Below are 12,466 nucleotides of genomic sequence, written 5' to 3'. Positions count from 1 at the left end.
GGAACTGTAAGTAGTCGAGGGATTATGAAAGTGTTTGTTTTGACTATCACTTTGTCTGAATAATCAGAAATACTTTGAGCTCATCAGCAAAAGCAAGACAAGCTATGAGAATGAATGGTCTTTTCTACAAAGTATACTCCAGTCTATAAATTGTGACAGCTTTTGTTGCATGTCAGCTTGTTGCCAACCCCAAAAGACAACAAGGGTTGAGTAGGTTTATTTCAGCAAACTGTTCCTAATGTCTCCAGTCATGCCGTGTTTCCTCAGGAGGGGTGGAACTACAGATGGCTGAAATACTGTGCTTCAGCCACTCTCATTTACTCATTTCCACAGAGCATCAGTGGACATCTCACAAACTGCAGGGTTGGTCAGATCCCAGATCCAGTTTGGAATTAAAACTGATTTAGTTTAGTCAGATCATGCAAAGGTAGACACAGAACTACATGCAATGTCTCTGTACTATGATCATGCCATAAAAATCCTCCCTAGAAAGCAGCATGGTACATTGCTCCAGCAATGTATATTGGTAGGAATGAGACTGAATCAGTCCCAAATGCCTTAGTTGGTAAAATGAAAGTATTACCGCTCTAAAAAAAATGAACATGCTTTTCATATATTTAAAGAGAAAGCCAAACAGATCCTAACAGCTTATTATTCTGACTTTCTTTCAACTTATTTGATGTTTCTCAACACTGAATAAGAGAACATATGAAGTGTGTATGTTAATTTAATGCAAAGGTTGTTCAAAAGTTGTGAGAGGTAAAGGAATTTCAAGATGAAAACAATACTCCATCCTTACCTGACTTGCTTATACAGCAAAGAACTTGGCTTATTATTAGGGAGATTACCTTGCAAATAGACACAGTAGGATCTAACAGCAGGTCTTAACAGTCAAAGGCACTGCTTCCAGCAGTTGGCTACAAATTAAGCCTTACTTTTTTTTTTGGTGCACACATGAGTGGATATGCAGAGTTGGGCAAGTATAAGAAAGTTCAGACATGAAAAATACATGCCCTGGCACACAGACGAATAATTCACTTGAACACATACATTTCCAACATTGATCATAACCAATATCAGATCAGACTCTAAAATAAGAGGCATTAATTTTTTAAAATGAGTCTATTTTTCTATTTGTCTAGAATGGACCACGTAAGACAGGTTGGCCATGAAAAGGTATGAGGGGATTTTCTTATTTTCTGAGTTCTAATACAGTTTTGGATTAACTAACTCTAGCTACACCCTTGCTCAGAAGAACCTTTTCACTAAAGAGGTGAAAGTCTATAGAACCTATTTTCTGCCAACTCCTCTCAGGAAAGTGAGTTGCCTTTAAAAGTAATGCTCTTTTTTGTCCCACTGAGCAATAGAAATGGTGTGGAAAGAACTATCTAGCTCATCATCTAGTCCAGCTCCCTGCTATCACAATTTTTTTTGTAAGCAAACAGCACAGAAACCTTTTCAGTGGAGACATAAACAAAGAATGCACTGTGTATCTGAGCCTCTTCATGATCTCTGTCACTAGGTCACCTGCCTCTTCCAGCATTTTTTACTGATTTTACACGCCATGATTACACTTGTTTTTTCACTGAGATACCATATTATCTTGTCCACTGACTGACTAATATACTTGAGAGCATTTCCTCCGTTGCTGTTGCTGGTTGTTTCACCTTTCATGCTTGTATGACTGTTGTCATACATGACTCCATTGGCTGCACTGATGCTTCTCCATTGGTCTGGAGACAACTACTCCACTCCAGATACCTGAAATGACATGCCTGAATGTGGATTTGACTTCCACCATTTGTTTTTGTGCTTAGATCGTTAATAAAAATGAAACAGAAGAGTTACTGCAAGGCTTTCCACTCATCCCTTTAGTATAACTGCTTATCCACTTTCTAGACATTCCTCTTTATATTGTGTTAAGAGCATTCTTCTCCAGGCTAACATGGAAGTGCCTCAGTTGCAAGTAGCGATCAGTAAACTGTCCAGCTGAAATCTAGATTGATTAAACGTGCCATTAGTTAGGTAGAAAAAAACAGTTATCAGGTTAGTCTGTTGCAAACAACCATTGTTTTTTTGCATTATGTCTCAGTCTACCACCATACTGGTAGTTATTTCTCTTTAACTGAAAATATGCTGTAAAGTCTTGCTGATTTTTCTTCTCCATTTTTTAAAGTTCAATATGACATGTTCTTACTACAGTAGCCCATGCTTTGTAGATTTACTTAGAATCTCTACTACTGTATGTTACTTACTAAAATATTCCTAAATGTATGGTGGTCAAGTACTCCTAACTGTGTAAGTGATTACATTTCCTCTGATATATCTTTAGAGCTTAGTTCTCTATGATTCTGGCATTTTTTGTCATTACGACGGATTGTTACATAAGCTGACTTTTGCCTTTTCTTGCTGGAGCTGATTTTCAATTGATCATACTCACAAAGAAAATTACCTATACTTGAAGTAAAATGACACTTCTGGGCCTTGCAATAGACAGCAAATCGTTGGTTAATATGACTTCATTATGGAAAATATGTCTTTTTATTTTCTTTTTCCTTTAGTAAGCTATATTGGAGCCTCATGGTTTGTGCCAGATTGGAAGAAATGAACAGGTTTGCAGGCAGAGGAGTCAAGCTGAGTCTAAATTAGTATAGTCTTTTACAGAGTTTACTTTTACTTCCACCCAACGTAATTCATCTGAATATCCTATGTCCTACCAGATTCACTGTAAAGAGACTTTTATCTTGAAGTCAGTATTTCTGAATTTATAATACAAGTATCTTATGCAAGAATAATGTTTCCTGCCCTCCTTTACTTTTCTGCATGTGTGCACTGGAAAAATAACTTTAGATTTTCCTGTTAGTAAATTTATTGCCTTTTTATAATTATAGCATTTTATTTATTTCTTTTCCCTTGTGTAAAAGAATACTCTTTAAAATAATAATTTGGGCTTGAAGAGACAAAACCAATTCTCTCTGCTACATTATAAAACCAGCTGGCTCCCCATGAATTCAAGAGTGGTATAGGAAAAGCTGCAATCTAATGATTGCTGCACAATGAGGATGATAAAGAGCACTGAGAAATTCAGCTTTTTGGTTCCTGACAGAGAATTTGCTTCAAATGTAAAGGCACCAGAACAGATTACTACTGAACAATAGTGAGATCTTGTAGGTGCAGATGTGATTATCAACTCCCAGGTACATTTCTGTACTGTATTCACTTGAATTCCAACGTGGATTACACATTGATAAGTGTACTTGTTTCTAGAATGTGTATTGAGAAAATATATTTTTGGCAGTGATTAATTCATTTTCTGTATGAGTCAAGTTGCACAAATGCCAAATGATTTTTACAATGATAGAACCAGTATTTGAAGCTATGCTGTAAGTGTTGAGAAGGATTTTTTTGTTTTAATTAAAGCTCATCTACACTGCAATTAAAGCAAAGACGAAGAGCTTGGCTGTAGTAATTCTACAGTCTTTCTGGATGTTTCCTCTTCATATTTATAGAGAGGAAAAGCTAGTAAATATACATGTCATTATAAAAATAATTAAAGTTTTTTTTAAAAAAGCATTCAAACCTATTCAACTTATAAACTCTACTGGGGTATGCAAAATCAGCCCCAAATCATATTTAATTTAGGAGCCCTATGCAAACTGGGTGGGGCTAGAATAGACTTCAGAGGGATTGTCAAAACAGCCTTCTTTGTACGAGATGTCATGTTTTAACTGTTCACTTAAGATTACACCAGGAAATGAAACACTGCTGTTTTTCAATCACATCCATTTCCACTGTACAAGACCAATGTCGATTCAAGCACCAGAGAAAGCTTTTTTTGAAATATTTTGCTTTTACTTTTTTATAGAATAAGATATAAGTATGGTAGCAAGGAATGTTTGGTCTGCATAATAAATCAGTTCTGTCCTTTAGCAAAAGATAGATTTAATTTCATTTTTTTGCACAAAGTAATGCTTAAGATAAATTTTGGACACGAGCTATAGAGAATTATTAAGTTAAAGGGAGAACACTAACATGCGAAAGCAGATGTAAAACACTAAAACATACACAAAGACTTGCTGAGGAAAAATAAATCCTTCTTGCTCAATATACAAACCTACTGTATAAAAAGATTAAGACTTAGCATTCTATAACACTGCAAAACTCATACAAAGATAAAATGGTGACTGGTCAGCCATGACTGGCCACAATCTAGAGAAATGATTAAAGAAAGAAGAATTACTCAAACGTAAAATGAAGGACAATTAGTTTACAGGACAATGAAGACTGAATAATACTTGCCAGAGGAATCCACTCGAAAACCAGTCCTGGGCAGCACTTGTTCTGAATAGGAAAATGGGGAATCAAAGATGAAATAAATTTCTCAATTTATTTAAAGATGCAGCATCACTTTCTCTGCTGTATTTTGAATTACCAAAGGGCAATTTCCAATTTTTATTGCGCGTCTTTTTCCTCTTCCTCTCCTTCCTGATTTTATAGATAGAACATGTATATGTTCCTGCTACATGTAGAACTCTGTCCATTTCTAAGTAAAGTGAAAGAGATGGCATGATGGTAGCGTTGCTTTAACAGAAGATTGTTTATGATGAAGATAAAACTGTTAATGCATTTATAATTATGGAATTTAGTGACAATATTTGTGCTTACTCAAGCACAGCAATAAAATAAAAGGTTTAATGGCTGTGTTTAAATGACTTGATCATTGCTTCTATCCAGTTCAACTGCAAACTGTCTTTTATCATCATGAAGAACAAGATTTTGCCAGAGGCCAATGAAGACAAACGGTTGTACATAAAGACAAATACAGGTGAATTCACTTTTCATGCAGGTAGTTTCAAGGTAGATGCATTTTGCATACAGGGCACTAATCATTAGTTTGTTTTCACATACAGCTACCTTGCTGGCATTAGAGGAATCAGGAACAAATGCATAGCTAAATTCACTGTCACATTTCTTCTGATGATTTTGACATGCTGTAGCAGACTTTGTGTTATGATCCCTGCAGTATCCAGAATGGAATGCAAAACATCCTAGACCAGAAGTTATTTGCATTGGCCTACTGAGAGTAAACAGTTAAATAAAGCACTAGCATGTTCATGTGACTCTAAACTAAAATATCATTACCAGTCACATTACCCTAAAATAAAGATAGATACTACCAAATGCCTTATTTCTTTATTTTTTGGTAAATGTATTTACATGATTGACATGACCTGCTCATGGTTTCTGTTTCAGAAGACTGATACTCTGCTTACCTCAGTCTAGAGAATCGAGTGGACAGAAACACCCCTTTGATTATTGTGCTCCAATTATACTTGTGTTTGCCTGTTGTGTCGTAAGTTGTGTCACGTGGGCCACAGTGTTTTATTTCCTAGGTGATTGAATGTCTTCACTCCAGAGGTGAAAGATAGTTCCTTCACATGCTTTAGATTTTATAAACTGATTGGAGATATCTCAAATGAGAGGCGCTATTTAAATGTAAATTATTCCACCAGTACCACTCTTGAAAACCAGCACCTTGGACACAGATGCTGCTCCACTGCAAACTTGGAGAAATGATTCTTTTTACTCACATCTTTTCCATTATTTTAATGTACAGAAAGCAATTTCAGCTTGATTGTCTCAATAAGATGAGCACCCAACCCTTTTCTGTTGGTCACTCAGCTAAAATTACTCTTATGAGCTGCTCTAAGATTGGTTCATTCTGTTTTTGGTTCTGCTTCCAGGCACTCTGATATCCCATAAATTTGGCCTCAAGAAGCAAAGTGAAAGAAGAAAAAATGTGCTCAAATTCCGACAAATTGGGAAAGAACTTGTTAAGATAGTAATTTTTTTTTTTGTCAGTTAGTACCATTTGGGAAACTTCTGACTATACTCAAGCAAAAGTGCCAGTCAATAAGCTAGTTTCCTTCAGAGATGCTGTCATTAAGTCTTACCTGGCTTTTGATCCAATATGGGTATCTTTTCTCTGAAGAATCTCATATAGAGTCTCTTGCTGTTACTTGTCATTACTATTCATAATCTACCATTCAACATCTAGATTTTGCTATTGTTGCAATTTAGAAATTCACACATATGAAACTTGTTATTTTGCTATGCTGAGCTGTTGAATCAAGCCTAAAAGTTCTTAAAACATATGAGTGCCAAAAAGATAAATCAAAGTGCAGACCTTCATTTTTTGTAAACACAGCAAAGCTGCGTTCCAATTAGGAGGAATCTGCTACCAGCAGTAGGGTCTAGGATCTTTGTAATTCTTTCTGGCACTTCGAAAAATAGAACATCATCTTTAAGTGTCTGGGCTCATGTGATAGGCAAGCTGTTAGCAACTTGTAAAAAACGTCAAAAGAGAGATGAGATCCGAAGAACATTTAACATAAAATAAGAAGTTTTATTGGCAACATCTGCCCATCTCAAATGCAGGTTACAGGTACTCATGTACCCCCAAAACTCATGTAACCCCAGGCTCAAAGACCCTAGAAACAGTTTTCAAGACAAGAAGAAGGACCACTGGTTCCGAGCCAGGCAGAATGCATACCATTTCTACACATCCTGATGTCTTCTATCTGCTAAGAACAAACTGAACTGGTAATTTTACCAAATGCTGACAGACTCTAGCAAGATCTTTTTTATAAAAAACCTGTGAATTACTTTTTATAGGCAACTAACCTTTATGTATGGCAATTCCAAACTTTCCATTTACTTCCTGTTCTATCAGTAAGTGCATTTTGGAGCTTTCTAATATTCGACTACATTAAACGTCCTGTCTCCACCTTTAGGAAATATGGCAGCAGAAGGCATATTTGGAGAGGGCAGCACAAAGAGACCAGGCTGCCCACCACCACAACTATGAACGGATCTTTGAAGTGCATGCAGACAGCACTGCAAATATAGAATGCATTACGATTTGTGCAAGTCTTAATGAGGGAGACGAGAGGAGGGAGATGAGGGAGGCTGGGTAGAGGATTCACCAGTATGAGAAGAGCCTCTCCAGTGTCTTCCCTGTCCACACCTTACATTTTTTACTTCTGTAAAATTAAAGCATAATGAGAAGAATGAGTTCTTTTTTCATAATGTCTCAAGAAATCACTATCAAGGCACCTATATTAACTGATTTTTTTCTCTCTTTTGCCTTTTTGTGTTTCTTGTAGGTGTCATCTCAATAGATTAAAAGAACACAATCTCAATTTTTTTTAATCTCAATGGTTTAAAAAAACACAATCATAGACTATTATCCATTCACTCAGCATCTATGCAGACTGAAGCAGACATCAAAACATTTCTGAAATGAGACTGCCTATCTCCAAGTTATCCAGTTCTGGTAATTTCAGGTGACAGCTTTGGATAATAGGAACCTCCAATAGCATCCTACACACAGAGCCTGTCCTTCCCATGCAAATATGTCTTTTCCTTTCCTCTGTCCTTCACAGTAGCAGCTGAATATGTATGTGATGGCAGCAGAGCCCTCCCTGCTGTTGCATGGAAAGGGTGCAGCTGGAAGGGCAAAAGAGGAGGTTTTTGTTGGGACAGATTGTTTCAGCAACAGCAGCAGCAGCAGCAGCAGCAGCAGCAGCTCCAAGTGTTATTTCACTGCTGATACTCTGCATGCTGGAGTAGATGGCAGTGCAAAAGGAAGTTCTGAATTGTGAAGCTGTTTGCTGCTTGTATGGCCATCCCCTGCTTTACCTCAGCCCATCTGCTCCCTGTTGGGTTCACTTGCTGTAACCTGTTCTTGAAAACTCCTACTTACTGTGGTTCTACAGGTTCTCTAAGAAATCCCTAGAAGTACTTATAAAATATCCTTACATCTACAGTTGCTTTTATAATCTTTATCAAATGTAGCATGCTACAGTTTTATCCCACTACTTCTTAACTGGGTAGACAAGGAGAACTTCTTTCTTCTCTTTTCTTCTGTAGTAACTTTTATACTTGAAGATTTCCTCTAGACATTCCTTTTTCATGGGCTAATCCAGTTTTCTCAATAAACTGGATAAAATAAAACGGAGATTCAGACTTGCAAGCTCAAACAGTGGCTAAAATGCCAGTCACCTGTGAGATTACTTCTCTATCACTTCTAGGAAAGGAGTGAATTCACAATAAGTAGAATGAAAGTCTGCTTGATTTGTTTCTTTTCCTTATAGAAAGTGGTTAAGAGCTGCTTCCATTCTCTCTAAAGTTGGTCACCTCACCTGAACCAAATGTCTTACATTCCTGTTATCCATCTGTCTAGAGGAGGACATAACAAAGTTTCTAATTTGGTAAGGTCTTGTTTCTAGAGGAAGAAAGATTTGTAATAGCTTTTATTAGACTAGCTGTTATATGGAAATTAAAGACAAGGTATTGCTGTAGAATTGCCTCTATTAGAAGTCATTTCTAAGCTTCCTAGATCTTATTTCTAAACATCATAATATGAAGTGAAATTTCTAGGAATTTCTAGACAGTCAGAAGCAAGGAAAAATACTACCTTACTCATGGCATGACATGCACACAGTTATATAAGGAATTCTTACTTTTCTCTGGAGGAGCACAGGACACACTGGTTTGGAAAGATTTGTAGTACAACAAGATTTTGTCCAGGTCAGATGAAGGGTAAGTTTGTTATTAGAAGACAGGATAGTAAAAGGCTTGCAGATCTGGATTATTGTTTAATTTAAAATAATTTACAGAATCTCAATTCATTTTAAGTGTTCGTAGTTTTGAAACTGAAATAAAAAATAAATATTTATGAAAATGAAATAAACTATAAGCCAGACACATTCCTGAAATGAAAGTGATGTTTGAGCTTCTCAGTTCTATCCATGCTTAAGGTAAATGAGAGTTTTACAAATGAACAGGATGAATATGATCACATCATGATGCCCTTTCCAAATGTGGGCAAGGAGCAGACTGAAGCTGCACACAGGTGATGCTGTTCCCATTGGTCTCATGCCCTGCTCTGCAGGAGATGATAATCTGTGACCAATTTCCAATGCTTGCAAGTCAGTAAATACTTAAACTAGTGTTTTGACTTCTAATGTGCACCCTATTACTTTACAAATGAAAATCTATTTGTATGCCTCTTAATAAACTGTAAATTGTTTGAGAGAAAGGAATACTGCATCTTTAATACTGCAATCAATTGTAAAACTGACACTTCAGATTAGTGTAGGTCATTTGGGATCTACTTTACAATCCAGCAATCAAAAGCACTTTACATCCACAGTACTGTGATGATGGAATTCTTATAATTCCATTTGAAAATGCTTTTGGTTTCACTGTCAGTTCTTATAACCAACAAATCCATTTTGCCATGGTGAGTAATTCTTTCTGCAGAGATGAACAACATGAAATTATTTGAAGTTGGTCTGCTAAATTTCCTCTCCTTTCATTAATAGTAAATTCTTACAAAAGAAAAAAAATTGCATTCATTTAGTAATATGAAGTCTTAATCTTTTTCTAGCTCTTAATCTCTTGCTGGGGGTAGAAACAGATGTAAGGAAAACAACAACTCGTTCTGTCTGGAAATTACTCAGAGAAATTATCTTTCTACAACCCAGTTGTTCATACTCTAGGTCAAGGACCAGTTTGATGCTAATACACAATAATTAGTAAATTAGTCTATTATTTAGTAAGTGAAGGCAGGCATATCTCACTGAGGCAGGAACTGTTGAGCAGAGAGGCTGGGTGATACAGCAAACTGAGCACAAGGAAAATTTCAAACTAGAACCCTTCACCCCACCCGTACATTCATATTTCTATAATACATCAGATTACTACGTATTAAACACTATCACAGCATTATGAATTACACTGATTAGTTTCCAATTAAATATATTTTAAAGCACCATAAACAAGATGTGAAATTTCCTGCACTAAAGGTAAGCAAAATGGAAAAAAAATAAGAGGATTTTTTTTGGGGGGGGTGGGGGTGGGGGGTGAGAAGGCGGCTGGTGAGGGGCAGAAATACTGTCTGAAAAAATGGTCCTAATAGTGACATGGAAAATTTCCTTCAATTTTTTAAGAGTGTTGGCCTTCAGCCAACAAGCACCAAGTAGAAAATTCTGGTTTTATGTAGGCTGTGCCATAGACCCTCTCATGTGATAATGCATTTGGTTCTATACACTCCATCTTTTTTAAAAGTTCTATGAGTATCAGAGTTAGAAAACTCTGATGGCCTTAGTACTTTTCTGCAAAAATGGTATTTTCAAGGTTACACATTATTGATCTGTATAACATTGTGTGAAAAATCTTTCCTATTGCTGATATCTGAAATTGTATTTGTTTTGAATTTCTAAAATTATATTTCAGAGGAAAGGCAGCCTGGGAATTTGTATTAAAATGCCTGATGTGACCTTTAGTGAAAGTCATTCTTAAGTTTCTGTAAGAAAACACTCTTATTTTCATAAAGGCTAATAAATTATGCTAATACATTTACTATCTATAGGCTTCACTGTTGTTGGTGGACTTTGCTTTTGATTGCTTTCCAGTTTATCAGAAGAAAAAGGAGTTACAGTACATAAGATAGATAGATGGTAAATTTGAAAAGAACTTGGGAAATTCATGAAACCATGGCGAGGAGAGAAATTAACATGGGAGATTTTGAAAGAAGGAATCTTTGTTCTTCTAAAGATGGGGCTGTAATTGTCCAGAATTCACTTTTAATGAGAGCTTATCACTAGCTTATCTTGTTCTTTCTACTGGCATTTCGGTGTCACGTTGCCACTCCTGTACTACAGCACTGACTGAAAGAGAAATGTAACCTAATTACTATGAAGAAATGTTTCATTTTGCTGTTTTCTTTAGAGAAACATAAAGCCAAATTTATATTACACATTTTATAATGGGAGATTATAGCATTATGATTCCCAGCAGCTTTGTGTCCCTGTTTGAGTGATGTCTGCCTATGTAGGCTTCTGGACAAAGTCAGTTTTTGACTGCGTATGTAAAAAAACAGCATTCCATATAAGTAATAAAATAAGGAAAATCTTTGAAGGCAAAAATGTTAAATTCAGGAGAGTAAGTTCTGCAGCGCTCATTACAGCTCTAACAAGTGGTTCACATGTACTCACAATTTGTTTTATTAACATGAAATTCCTGATCTGATGTATCATGTTTGATTTTCCTCATGATAATGAGGTATGATTATCCTCAGAGTCACAGTGCTGTCACTTACACTGCAAGAGTTTTCATAAGGAGAAAGAAGTTAAAGGATTTGTCTTTAAGACATCTAAATTGTATATGTGGATGGAAAAAATGAAAAATAATCCAATTATCTGAGCAGAGATTCTCCTCCATTTCTAAATCTGGTAGAAAATGTTGACAGCAGAGAGCTGCATAGGTTCTCTTTAATGGGGAGAAGAAAAAAAAAAAGCAGAAGAGATGTAGCTGCAAAAAGGAGTGAGAAAGAAGTAAAAAACCAATTTCCCTTCTTTTACTTTCAGACAGCTATTTTTGAGGATGTGACTTCATCAATCTTGGGAAACACTTTATACTCCTTTTTGGCTATTTTGAGCTGAGGAAAAGAACTGATGGCAGGTGACAGCAGAGGAAGGTGGCAGCTGATGGGTAAGAGCTGACAGGCAACAGCTAACAGGTGACAAAAATTTTTCCAAGGAGCTGTAACTTACAAAATAGTGTTGCACTCCACTTTTCTAATTATGCATCATTTGATTCATCTCAGATCCATACTGCCAGAACAGCCTCTACAAAATCATTTCAGGTTTTGTAGAGGTCCTTCTCATTTGTGATCATTAAAGATTGAAATGTCCCTACTGCACAGGGTCATGCAGGCCCTACACCTGGGGCAGAAAAACACTTCTGTAGAATGAAAATGATTTTCTTTTGCAGTGACTTCATGCTTGGAGACCCTCTCCTGCTATCAGTAGGTATGGGTGAGCATATCTAGTGGACAGAGCAAAAGCTGGCGATAAAGTTTCTTTGTTCTAGCTCTTGCTCAGCTTTGAGTCACGTCACTTGTGCTCACACCACTACACTGTGATGCACAATGCACCCATCTCCTTGATGGGGAAGCAGGAGGCTTTGATGTGGTCTTGGTGATGTGGTCACTGCTGATTGCAGTGAGATCCTCTGATAAACCGATCGACAGAAATTCAGAGCTTTAGCGGTATGAAAGTGAACTGTGTAATAACAGCCCCCAGTGAAGGGAACCAAAATCCAGTACTACTTTTTCTGAGTTTTCCAGGTCATGATTGTTCACTTTCTTGTGCTATTTTTAGGAGACAAATCTCTTTCTTTTCACATCTTGCCAAGAGATAAGGCAAGCTTGCTTTGAGATAAGGAGGACTTGAAAAAATACCAAAGGCTGAACTTTTCGTGTGCACTTAAAGACAACCAGCTTGACACAGCCACATGGCAGGAAACTAACTGTGTATTATTTTGGAACTGCCTCCCATATACTCAATTTGGATGACAACTTCTTGACTCAGTAATGGATTTCCTGCCTGTTTTTTTT

This window comes from Meleagris gallopavo, chromosome 1 (assembly GCF_000146605.3).
Source record: "Meleagris gallopavo isolate NT-WF06-2002-E0010 breed Aviagen turkey brand Nicholas breeding stock chromosome 1, Turkey_5.1, whole genome shotgun sequence".
Lineage (NCBI taxonomy): Eukaryota > Metazoa > Chordata > Aves > Galliformes > Phasianidae > Meleagris > Meleagris gallopavo.
This window is presented reverse-complemented; position numbering follows the sequence as displayed.